The sequence below is a fragment of the Chelonia mydas genome, chromosome 14 (genome assembly GCF_015237465.2).
Source record: "Chelonia mydas isolate rCheMyd1 chromosome 14, rCheMyd1.pri.v2, whole genome shotgun sequence".
Taxonomy (NCBI): domain Eukaryota; kingdom Metazoa; phylum Chordata; order Testudines; family Cheloniidae; genus Chelonia; species Chelonia mydas.
Window position 1 is genome coordinate 7,650,493 of NC_051254.2, and position 13,342 is coordinate 7,663,834.

Sequence of the window (13,342 nt, forward strand, 5' to 3'; positions counted from 1 at the left end):
TCCCAAGATGGTATTAGGTGCTTTCCAGTCAGAAACCAGGCACCTTCCAAGCCCTGAAGAGTTTACATGCTGAAGTCACTCAGACAGACAGGGCTGCTCAGGCTGAAGGTCTCTCTGCTTCTGCATTTATTGCTGCATGTAGGATTGTACCTGGGCTGGTGCCTTCTGATTTACGTGTCCCTTGGGTGAGGCGTTTTCTTTTCATGCAGACTTTAAAAGGACCCAGGGTGGGGACCTCCAGGTAGGTCACATATGTCTTTGCTGCTCTGGGCTGTAGTGTGGGTCAATCTCTATTTAAGTCAGTGCTCGTTAACATATAATGGTCCAACTTCAGACCTGATGTAAACAGAACCACCTCTGTTGAAATCAGTGGAGTTGCCCCCACTTAAATGGGTTCTGAATATGGCAGTAAGGCCAGTTCCAGTTAGCAATAATATTACCAGGATGGCTCCAATTGACTTAAGCTCCAGTCCTGCAAAGATTGAAGCATGTGCTTAACATCATCCGATGTGAATAACAGTCACATTGATTTCAATGGGACTACTCCAACATGGAAAGTTAAACCTGTGCCTAACTCTTTGCAGGATTGGGATCTTAGAAATTGGACTAGCCCATACAGTGCCAGATTCCCCTCTTACCCTGGTGGGAAAAAATGTTAAAGCAATATATAGTAAAATGCATAGAGGTCAAAAAGAAAGTGATTGACTTGAGGATGCTGACATCTGGGCATAAGACAGCACTGGAAGGTGATAAAGTAATGTAGGATACAAGAACTGATAAATAAAGACAGGCTCCAACCCCTGAGGAGCCCTGAGAAGATGCAAAGTGCTAATTGACCTATCTTCCCGGAGAAATAACTGTGAAGCTGCTCTGACTAATTCCTGCCCAGCATCGTCCTGCAGAAAATGTCTCCTCATGACTCTTTTTCACAAATGGTTTTTTTTTTTTTTTATGAACTGCAAGATTTTTGCTCTGAGAAACGTATGATGAAAGGCCACTAAGAAAGTGGGAAAGCTGGGACTGCACTTGGCTGTCAATTTGGACTCTGCCCAGGTAGCACAGCCGCTCTGCTTAAATGAAGAAAGAGACTTATTACAGCTCGGCAGCAATGCCAGCGTTTGAAACTTGAATCCACGAGGTTGGTGAGAATGAAGACCTGGCACCATCCCTCCAAGGCAATCAGTTTGCTTTACAAACGTTCTTGAATTTAGCCTCACAGACCTCTGTGAGGAAGGTGTTCTCCCCAGATTACAAATGAGGAAACAAAGGCACAGCATGATTTGGGGGATGCTGGAGGGTGTATCTTTGGCCTTGCTCTCAAGATGGGGGGCAGTGTGGTGCTCTTGTCATGGTGGCAGGGCAGCAAGTGCAGGCCCGGGATGCAGTGCCAATCCATCAGTCAACACCTCCCTGTGGGCCTTTCCCTCTCCCCAGGGTGGGGAGCCAGGGCCTGGCCCTGTCACCCCTCCTAGCTGGGCTCTGAGGCCCCGTGGCAGAGCAGGCAGCCTGGGTGAGAGAGACACGGTGACTCCACTTACAGCCACGAACCCTCCAACCTCCTCCAGCCATCTTGGGAGCCACCTCTTGGGGCTGGCCCCTTCTCCTTGCCCTCCACCCAGTGGCTCTGCTTCATTCTCTGCCGCCTGCTGGGGGTGCCATTGCCAGATGCCACTCCACCAACGTACAGTTTTGGAGGGCAACACCCTCCCCCATCCTCTGCCCAAGCCTGGGGCAGACCGCCTAGGACTGTGTTATGGCCCACCTTTAAGCCATGGCCCACAGTTTGAGAACCCCTGCAGTAGATTATTTCTTAGTAGCTTTACTTCTGCCTTTCCCCCCTTTGTGTCACACTGTCATTGAATTGGCCCCATATCAACACCCTCATGAAATCAGACTGGTTTTAAAAAAGCTTGACAATGGATAGGTACCTGGTGTGCTGCATTCACAGCCTATCATGCTGACCAGCATTGTCTCACTGCTTCCTTCTCTGTCTCCCCAGGTTCTCTTTTGTCTTATACTTAGACTGTAAATTCTTTGGGTCAATGACTGTTTGTTCTGTGCTTGTACAGTGCCTAACACAATGAGGTCCTGCTCTGTGACTGGGGCTTCTAGGTGTTGCCACAGTACATATAATAAATAACAATAACATCTGTCTGTTTACATTCCATATTAATGGATGCCATCTGACCTGCATGTTTGTTGAGGATACTCTGTGTTTTATATCTCTGCCATGCTATCTGGAGTGACTCACAACTGAGTGCACCAACCTCAGGGCAGAGGGCAGACACCCCATGCTGATGGCATGTTCTATAATTAGCTTTCTCAAACACAGTAACGCATGTGAAGTCCTAGATCACTGTCGCAATCTTCCCGTGGAGTCAGGGACAGTCCCCCGGCTCTCCAGTCTATCTTGCCACCCAGGCAAGCTGGACTTAGTGATAAAGGGTCATTTACGCCAAAAATCAGAAAATATTCAGGTTGCTTCCAGTCCCAAGGGACCAGTCACTTCCTCAGATCAATTTGTACCTTAGATCTCACACTAAAAACAACACCTGTAGCCAACCCTGTAATAAACTAACTACAGGTTTGTTAACTAGGAAAAACAAATGAGTTATTTAAAGTTAAAGCAAGTAAGCATACTTACACAAGTGAGTTACAGTTGGTGATTCAAAAGGTGACAGAGTTGTAGTAATCTGTCAATTCAAAGTGTCTTTCAGGGCATACCCATGCCGAGCAGCACGGGGATCTCTTTGCTTATGTTTAGGAATCTTTGCCCCTCGAAGCCTAGACAGCATGGAAGAGATTCAGTTTCTCCTTTCAGGGATTTTCCGCCTTCACTCCAGAGTCCAAATTGATGGGATGAGTTTATGCATAGGTCTCTCCTTCCTTGGGGGGGGGGGGGGGGGGGGGGGGGGGGTGGAGTTAGGAATGCAATCAACAAAGTCTCTGTCCTTTGATGCTACACAACATTTCAATGGGACTTAGACGAGCACTTTGCCTTCATCAATGCTTCTTTTTGTGTTTGGTGAGTTACACAATCACAGAGGTTTACAGTGCAAACACTCAATATAACTTTGTACCATGGGCTATAGAGGTTATAAGTGAGATCAATACATATTGTATCCTACAAGCATTTTATAAAGACTAAACACATTCTTAACAACTTAGCATTATCAAAATAGATAGTGGATGTTAACACACAGGTAAGCAGGACTGGTTTCCAGCTATGCATTTGTAAGTGTTCATTGAGGCCTGGGGCCTTGACATAAGCTGGCACCTGATCTACTAGTGTCACAATCTTGACATAGAAATATTGCACATAAGTTAATAAATTGTTTGTTTTTTGATCTTGACCTGTTTTCATTCATTAGTCTATTATAAAACCGGATTCTGATTTCACTTCCACCAGAGTAAATCAAGAGTAATACCACTTCAGCCAACTGAATTACAGTCATATAAAATCCATGCTCTAAATAGACCCCCATGTGTCCCACTGCTGTCCAGAGTTGTCAGATTTGCAGCATCAAAAGTCAAAGCATCTGTTATATGCAACAAGCTGTCCTATGGGCATATTGTATTACCAATGAAAAGAATATTGCCATCAAATGGCCCTCTAGTTTTCAATTTCTTGCCCAGATCATCTCATTTTAGGGACTAGAATATGAGAAAAAATCAGATAGGAGTATTTGCACCTTGAGTACCAAGGGTAGTAGAGTAATGAGTGGCCCAGGCTGGAACCTTGAACTTTGAGGATATGCATTTCTGGGTCCAAATATGGATCAGAACTTTGGGCCTTTCTCTGTCAAACTCAGTGTTTCTTTATAGTCAAAGGGAGTTCGGACATTGACTTCAATGGGGCCAGGATTTCACCCAAGATGGCTAAATACTTGTTAACATTTGACCATTGCTTGTAAGCAACTCTACATGGAGGGCTTGATTCTCCGCTGGGCTGTATTTGTGTCATCATTTGCCCCTGTGCAAACTGAGGGCCAGCAAGGTGTAAAATGCTATGAAATCAGAGGGGTGACATTTTACCTCTGTTTGGCACTGGTGTAAATAGTGACACATGGTGCTGTGCGAGGGAGATTCATGCCCAGTGTGGTGTTCGTCCAAAACTATTTACGTTGAAATCCAAAAAATCAGAATAAAGCCCCAAAGGGGTATTTCTAATTGATCGCATGGCTGCTAGAGACCTCTTATGCCAAATGGTTAATGATGTTATTGTTGAAATACTCCACCTACATACTCATGTTGTATTTGAATAATCCTGTGTAGTATCCAGGCAACTATTCCAGTAGATTACTTTTTATTAGAAAATTAGACACTCTTATTTAAAACAAAACAAAAAAAAAACCCAAAAAACGCTAAGCCAATTACTGTATCAAAAGAATTCGGGTTTGATTGAAACAAGATGAAGCCTATCTGTAGCCTGCCCCCAGACCCTTTTTGGATGTAATGTTCTTTACTGTAGATTAGCTACCTCCAGACGCTTGTGTCCATTTCAAAATGTGGATGTGTGCAAAGAGGTTAGGGTGGTGTTTTGAAAAGCACATAGTCCAACCCTGCTCCTAGTGAATTCAGTGGTAACCCGGCCATTCAGAGGCACTGACTTTCTGATTTCTTGGGGGGGAGAGGCTCGCTTTGCCCCCACTCCACCCTGTCCCGCCTCTTCCCGACCTATTCTAAGCCCTACCCCAAGTGCACTCCACCTCTTCCAGTCCCTGCTCCTCCCCTGCCCCCCAGCACCTCCTGCCCGCCGCTGAACAGCTGATCCTCGGTGGCAGGAGGTGCTGGGGGGAGGGGAAGGAGCTGATCAGCGGAGCCCACCAGTGGGTGCTGAGCACCCACTTTTTTTTTCCTGTGGGTGCTCCAGCCCCGGAGCACCTACAGAGCTGGCACCTAAGTGCCCATTGACTTAACGGGAGCATAGTTAGGTGAAAGCTGAGCCCATTGGAATCCCCCTTTTAAACCCAGATTCATATTCATTTACTCAGGCTAAGTAGCACATTACTCTGTTGGATTCAGTGTTACTCCTCAGAGGGTAGGTTCTATTCAGCATAAGAAAGGGAATTATAATCTGGCCCGTAGGCCTGGTCTACACACAGATTCGTACCAGTTTAACTAGTTTGGTTAGGAGCGTGATGTTTTTACAGAGCTAGTTATGCTGAGACAACCCCTAGTGTGAACACAGCTACACCAGTATAAAGGGACCTGTAACAGAGTGCTCAGCACTCTGATCACTGGATCACCGTTTAAATCACCCCAGAGTAAACCTGAGGGCAAAGCCGTGCTTAATCAATCAGCTGGGGTTGGGGTTGGGCTGGAAAGACCTGCATGGCTAATTAACCCATTAGCCCAGGAAGTAGAAATGCACAGTAAGGAAGTGCTTGGAGTTGGGGGGGGGGGGGGGACAGGTAGAGAGTGGCAGGCTTTTCAGAGTTACAGCCAGGAGAGATCTCTCAGGAGGAAGATACCTTCTGTCTCCCCACCTCCTTGGCTGAGTTGAGCTAAGGAGCATGTGCTGTTGTAAATACAGAGCTGCACATGTCTGTAAGGGCAGTGCAGAGAGCACAGTAAATAAATTGCACAAGGTGTTTGACCAGAAGAAGGTCTCTGAGCGGTTCCTGGCTAGAAAACAGACCTGTCACAGGACCTTATACCAGTGTATCTTATTTACCTTCCCATATGGGAATAAGGTCTACTGGTATAAGCACATTTACAGTGGTATAACTGCATCCAGGCTACAGCCAGTATATCACTTTATCTGGGGCACTCTAGTTATAGGGGATAACTTTTACGTGTAGACAACTATTGTTTCTCCCCTACTCCTTAATTTACTGGCAGTAAGAGCTCTGCAGATTCTGACAGGAGTTACCGCTGCATCTCCTTCAGAGGGAATGTGGACTCTATACTTTTACTGTGTCCTGGCACGCAATCTTTCTTTCCTATTATTCCAGCGAGTGAAGCTCTTATTTCTGACTAATTAACTCAATACTATCTCAGTATTCTCCGTATTCTCCAGGGGGATCTGGAATCATTCAACTCTTCTTCCAAATGTAATAGAGTTTTATTTGAGGGATACTGTTATGTTTTGGTTTTGTCTTGTGAAATGATGCAGGGATAAACTAAGAGAACTAAGGCTGTGAATGGTTTATCCTTAAAGGTCTGGACTATAGCAGAGAAAAACAGGCTGAGGCTATTATGGCATCACCATAATTTTATATAAAAGAACAAACTTCAGGTCAAATCCTGCAAAAACTTGCAGACATAAGTAACTTGATGCACATACAGTGCCAGTTGGGAGCCCATACAGGTTCAGGTTTCTGCCTGCGTGGATCTGATTGCAGGGCTCTAGTATGTAAAACAGCTCCATATGACTGCGTGAACAAATCAGTGCTAACACACAACTCTCATCCTTATATTATACATATGCCCCAAAGTAAAATACAATTAGTACTCCTGGGGGAATTCTGTGCCTAAAAATTCTGCGCACAATATAAAAGTCTGCAAAATTCTGCATATTTTATTTGTCAAAATAACACAATATAATCACTCTGGTTTCAATTATTTCAGTAATTTATTTAAATTACAATACAATGGATGGAGAATGGGAGTGGGGAGCATTGGAGGAAATCCCCAAACATCCTTGCTTAACAGTAATGTAACTAGGGTTGACCCTTTATTTCTAGTTTATTAGTCAACAAATATATGCAGCCATATGCTCAGTGTTGCATCATAGGTAACTGAAGAGCAAGTGAGGGCTGGGGAATCAAACTCAGTTTAAATTGGCTACCGACCATCTCCAGAAAGGTAAGTAGCAAACAGAACCTGGAGCACATTCTGATAGGAAATGTTTTCAGTCCAAAAATTTAGACCAGTTCTAATCACTAACGCACCATAAGCATTTATAAGGCCATACTGTCCTTTACACCACTCTGGCAATGTAAAGGAGCCTTAAAACTTTTACATCTGTTTTATACTCCTGGGGGAATTCACAAAGAGAATGGGAACAATTCACTAAGCAAGCAGGCTGCTACACTCTGCTCTGCCTGATGGGACAGAGCCTGTCCCATGCCTATCTCCTTAGAAACACCCTGAAGCCCTGCCCCTCCATGCTAAGGGTGCTGCAATAGTGAGCGAGAGGGACACACTGTCTCTCTCTTTCTCACACACAGGACTACACTGCTCCCGCCCCCGGGTGGTGATATACATCTCTACTGGCTGCTCCACGTGCCTGAACCAACTTACCTGCACTGGTAGGGAGGGGTGTGTGAGTGCTCTTGTGGCTTCCCTTTGCTTCCCCGGCAGAAGTCATTTTTCTGTGGGGAAGCAAAGAAATCTGCAAGGGACATGAATTCTGCGCGTGCACAGTGATGCAGAATTCCCCCAGGAGAAAATTAGCCAGATCCTCAGCAGATGCAAATCAGCATAGATCCGTTGACTTCAGCCAGTCAACACCAGCTGAGCATCTTATGCCTCATGTATTTTAGATGATCTCTTGTAAAATTACTGAGATTGCTAATTGATCATTATCTCCTCAGGCTGCAAGCCTGGAATCTGAACCAAATCACAAGAAATCCATGAATCATAGAATAGAATCATAGAATATCAGGGTTGGAAGGGACCTCAGGAGGTCATCTAGTCCAATCCCCTGCTCAAAGCAGGACCGATCCCCAATTAAATCATCCCAGCCAGGGCTTTCTCAAGCCTGACGTTAAAAACTTCTAAGGAAGGAGATTCCACCACCTCCCTAGGTAACGCATTCCAGTGTTTCACCACCCTCCTAGTGAAAAAGTTTTTCCTAATATCCAACCTAAATCTCCCCCACCGCAACTTGAGACCATTACTCCTTGTTCTGTCATCTGCTACCACTGAGAACAGTCTAGATCCATCCTCTTTGGAACCCCCTTTCAGGTAGTTGAAAGCAGCTATCAAATCCCCCCCCTTATTCTTCTCTTCTGCAGACTAAACATCCCCAGTTCCCTCAGCCTCTCCTGATAACTCATGTGTTCCAGTCCCCTAATCATTTTTGTTGCCCTCCACTGGACTCTTTCCAATTTTTCCACATCCTTCTTGTAGTGTGGGGCCCAAAACTGGACACAGTACTCCAGATGAGGCCTCACCAGTGTCGAAGAGAGGGGAACGATCACGTCCCTCGATCTGCTGGCAATGCCTCTACTTATACATCCCAAAATGCCATTGGCCTTCTTGGCAACAAGGGCACCCTGTTGACTTATATCCAGCTTCTTGTCCACTGTCACCCCTAGGTCCTTTTCTGCAGAACTGCTGCCGAGCCATTCGGTCCCTAGTCTGTAGCGGTGCATTGGATTCTTCCGTCCTAAGTGCAGGACTCTGCACTTGTCCTTGTTGAACCTCATCAGATTTATTTTGGCCCAATCCTCCAATTTGTCTAGGTCCCTCTGTATCCTATCCCTACCCTCCAGTGCATCTACCTCTCCTCCCAGTTTAGTGTCATCTGCAAACTTGCTGAGGGTGCAATCCACGCCATCCTCCAGATCATTTATGAAGATATTGAACAAAACCAGCCCCAGGACCGACACTTGGGGCACTCCACTTGATACCAGCTGCCAACTAGACATGGAGCCATTGATCACTACCCGTTGAGCCCGACAATCTAGCCAGCTTTTTATCCACCTTATAGTCCATTCATCCAGCCCATACTTCTTTAACTTGCTGGCAAGAATACCGTGGGAGACAGTGTCAAAAACTTTGCTAAAGTCAAGGAACAACATGTCCACTGCTTTCCCTTCATCCACAGAACCAGTTATCTTGTCATAGAAGGCAATTAGATTAGTCAGGCATGACTTGCCCTTGGTGAATCCATGCTGACTGTTCCTGATCACTTTCCTCTCCTCTAAGTGCTTCAGAATTGATTCCTTGAGGACCTGCTCCATGATTTTTCCAGGGACTGAGGTGAGGCTGACTGGCCTGTAGTTCCCAGGATCATCCTCCTTCCCTTTTTTAAAGATGGGCACTACGTTAGCCTTTTTCCAGTCGTCCGGGACCTCCCCCGATCGCCATGAGTTTTCAAAGATAATGGCCAAAGGCTCTGCAATCTCATCCGCCAACTCCTTTAGCACTCTTGGATGCAACTCATCCGGCCCCATGGACTTGTGCACATCCAACTTTTCTAAATAGTCCCGAACCACTTCTTTCTCCACAGAGGGCTCGTCACCTCCTCCCCATGCTGTGCTGCCCAGTGCAGTAGTCTGGGAGCTGACCTTGTTTGTGAAGACAGAGGCAAAAAAAGCATTGAGTACATTAGCTTTTTCCACATCCTCTGTCACTAGGTTGCCTCCCTCATTCAGTAAGGGGCCCACACTTTCCTTGACTTTCTTCTTGTTACTCTTAACATCTCTTGCTAGCTGCAACTCCAGGTGTGATTTGGCCTTCCTGATTTCACTCCTGCATGCCCGAGCAATATTTTTATACTCTTCTCTGGTCATTTGTCCAATCTTCCACTTCTTGTAAGCTTCTTTTTTGTATTTAAGATCAGCAAGGATTTCACTGTTAAGCCAAGCTGATTGCCTGCCATATATACTATTTTTTCTACACATCGGGATGGTTTGTTCCTGTAACCTCAATAAGGATTCTTTAAAATACAGCCAGCTCTCCTGAGCTCTTTGAGGCATGCATGAATAATGTAGTAGAGAAATGGCGAATCAATATTTATTTGAAAGAAGGAGCCAAGGTGATCACTTGCCCTCACACAATAATTAATTAATTAATTGCAGCTGTTATTTTTATACTGGGAAATCTCCTCTCTAGTGCCTGGTACTGAAAGCTGCCAAACTGCATTTATCTTCAATGTATTGACTCCAGGATTATTTAATAAGGGCTCTTGCCTATGCCTGGCATTCTGCTGCCACGGCTGCTGAAATAGAAACATCTAAAGTCACAGTGTTGCGATGCTGAGAGTCCTTTCAAAGAATGAGCGCTCCATTTAGAAATGTCAATACGAATCAAAGGCTTAATCCACTAGAGACTTCATCCATACACTGGTAACATTTGCTGTAGCTAGGCTGCAGGGACCTGCTGCACAATGACTGTAATTTATCCAGCTTGCTCAGAGATTGGAATTTTGCCTTAGAATCTCTGATACCATCATATCCGAAGCATGTGGCCCAGTTGACTGGATTCTATTCCTGGCTTGGCTATGGACCCTCTCTGTGATTTTGGGTGAGTCACTTAGCAACTCTGTGCCTCAGTGGTTTTCCAGTGGAATTACTCTGAATGTGTCCCCTTCTCTCTCTCTGTCTCCCTTCTGTGCCCTGCCCTTGCACTCTTACCAATCTTAGTGCAAGCACCATCTCCTCTGCAGCCCCTGAAATAGCTTGTGAGTGATTCTTCATCTCATTTTAAATCTCCCCTGGAAGCTTCTTTCCTCCCTTCCCTATGCCTCTCTGTTCCACTCTCCCCCTGTTATCTGTGGTGGTTTTCCTTTGCATTTGTAACTGTGTATGTTTAACCCTGTTATGCATTTTGGGGGCAGGCTGTGGGTGAAAGATGCTTTACCAGGAAAGTTGTGCTGTGTCTGGCTGCATCAAGTCAGAGGTTAGTTTCATCCCACCCTTTTCCGTGTGTCTTAGAGTATATCTACACTACACCAGCACGGTGCTGCATCTATGCTACTGTAGTGTAGATGCTTCCTACATCCATGGAAGGGGTTTTTGTGTTGCTGTGTAGTTGATCCATCTCCCCGAGAGGCAGTGGCTAGCTTGATGAAAGAATTCTTCTACCACTCTAGCCGCATCTACACAGGGGGTTAGGTTGGCCTAACTGCATCACAAAGGGTGAAAACTTTTTCACAGTCCGGAGTGACGCAGCTCGATTGATCTAATTTTTAAGTGTAGATTTGGCCTTCTACAAAATATCTCGAACAGCTCTGAAACTTGCAGGGGGGGGGGAAAAAACCACTCACCTAGGTTACAAAGGGAGAATCTCTTGCTGCCCTAAACAAACGCCTGCCACCAACTGCTGCAGAGTGTTCATGGGCGGTTCAACAGCTGCAGGGTTCTGCCCCAGAAGTGGCTGCATCTGTGATGCAAGAAGTGGTCCCTGTGTGAACAGGTGGGAAAGTCTTTCGGGCTGGATGGAGCTAGCATGTACAGGCTGGGATTTCCAAGGAGCCCACAGGAGTTCGGCCCCTAATTCCCTTGGGATGCGTAGAAGGGATAACGTGCCCATCTGGTCCCCTGCTCTGCGCTGTGGGTTCAGGGGAGCAGAGGGAAGGGCCAGACCAAGCACTCAGCTCACCAGCCAGGGAAGGGCTGTCTGGTTCCACGCAGCCTCCCCCTCCCTAAATGTCTCCTCGGCGACTTTTCTGCAGCCAGTTGACCTGGGTGAGTTGTCTGAGGCTGGCCCCAGCAGAGGGAAGCCCTGGAGGAGGAGGAGTGTGGGGGGGGGGGAATGACCAGTGGGGATCAGGGACTCCCCCCGCAAGTACACGCTCCTACCACCATGTGATTCCTCTCTCCTCCCTTCCCAGCCCCGCTGGGTCTCTCCCTCCCCTGCAGCGGCGGCGCCCCCACCCCCGGGGAAGGAGGATAAAACCCGGCGCTGGAGCTGCACAGCGCTCACACGCGCCGCCGCTTGCCCAGGGGCCGATCCCCGGGCCCCGCGCTGCCGCGTCTGAGCGCCGCCTCCTCGCCGGCGGCAGCGGGAAGGGGCCGGGAGCCTTGTTAAGTTCCGCGGAGCTCCGATCACAAGGCGGGGGGGAGGGAATCGTGGGGGTCGCCTGCTGCAGTCCAAAGGTAAGACCCGCTTTTCGTTCTCTTAATAGCTCGGGGGGGGGGGGGGGTTGGCTCTGTGTGTGTGTGTGTGTGCGTGTGTGCGCAGGGGATGGGGAAAGGGCCATTGTGCAAACGCCCATGCACACGCAGATTTCACTGCCTCAAGGCAGAGGGGTGTTTGAAATGCACACACCAGCCCAGGCAGAAAATCCAAAGCACGGGGTCCCTCTGCCTCATGGTATTTGGAGATCAGCACATGGGGTTTTAAGGGAGAGCATCCTGGTCTACCCTGGGAAGAAAATACTGCCCACGTCCCCTATGCTCATCTGCACAGGGGTCTTTGGAGGGACCTCGCCCTCTTGATCTCAGCAGTGCGGAGAATGGCACTTTATCACGAATGGAGAGGGAACTCTGAGTCCATCCTTGAGGTTCAGTTATTTTGGGACTCGGTGTTTGAAATATTTCCCTTGGCTTGATGATCCCGGGCAGCGTCTCTTTGCTCTGTGGTGTGAGCAGAGTCCAGGCTGAAAGCGGATTCTGCTCCGCCTGTACAATGTGCTTTTTCTTTTCCTCCTCCTCCTCCTCTTTCTGGGAAAGCGCAAACTCTTAACGGACTGATGGGAAGCATGAGCACTGGGGGAAGCCTCACTAAAGCCACTTCCCTTTCTCTGCCCTTTGCCCAGTGCCCGCAGAGCAGCTGAGCCAGGACAAGTGTGTGTGGCGGGGGAGTGGACAGCTGGGGGGAGAGAGGATAGAGATGCAGATTGTGATGGGATGGAAAACTGGGGCATATGAAGGAAGTTGAGGCACAATCTGCAGTATCTACTACTCCAGTATGCAGAGGTGTAATGGCAGGCCACCTTTTTGCCTCCCCTCCCCATGTGCCCATGTGATATAAGACTTCATCTGAACCACAGCTAACTGTGAAAACCAAATCCACCCGAGAATGAATCACTGTGTTATAACAGGTGGAACACTTTTGTCCCCCTCTATTCCAGCCCTGCCAGTTTGATGAGTGGGAAGGTGTTAGCATGTGACACAGCATCAGGGACAGAGCGATGGGGGAGGAAGGGTGTTAAGAAGCAGTATAAATATAACACTGTGGGCAAGACAACAGCAACAGCACCTTGCAACAACAGGCAGCTTCAGTGTGATGGTAACAAATGCAGCGTTATAGAACACGGGCGGCTGGAACATATCGAGAGTGTACAGGGTCCCTACAGGAAAACGCTCCTTTGAGATCAGGTTTCTTCTGTGGCTTTGATAGACATTAACGACTCATGCTGATGAGAGGCTAATTGCCATGTTCGCCACTGGTTGGCCAACCATTGTCTACTAACTACCAAATGCATTGCCATTTCTTCTCATTGGCAGACATGAGCTCGTATTTAAAACACCCAGCTATAAAATATTGCATCAAGTAGGGCCAGGCTGCAACAAAGAAGGTCAGATGAATGGGGGGTGGGGAGGGGCAATCACAATGGTATGTGATTTACGTTACTTAATTTGATGTGGAGCGGGGTGGTTACCTGCTCCTGCCCTGTGGGGCTTAAAAGCCAGCCCTTGGAGAGAGCCAGGGCTGAGGGCAA

General features: G+C 47.3%; 1 protein-coding gene across 3 annotated transcripts in view; it reads left to right on the top strand.

Moving 5' to 3' along the window:
* Positions 1-11,550: 11,550 nt before the first annotated feature.
* The window catches only part of CACNG5 (calcium voltage-gated channel auxiliary subunit gamma 5), a 29,626-nt gene continuing 27,834 nt past the window's right edge, over positions 11,551-13,342 (top strand). The window contains exon 1 of one of the 3 annotated variants that reach the window (XM_043528488.1): positions 11,551-11,774. The gene's annotated coding sequence lies outside the window, so the exon portion shown is untranslated. Of the gene's footprint in view, positions 11,775-12,756; positions 12,910-13,342 lie in introns of those variants that run through there. The other 2 variants (XM_043528489.1, XM_007055088.3) reach the window with 2 other exon arrangements.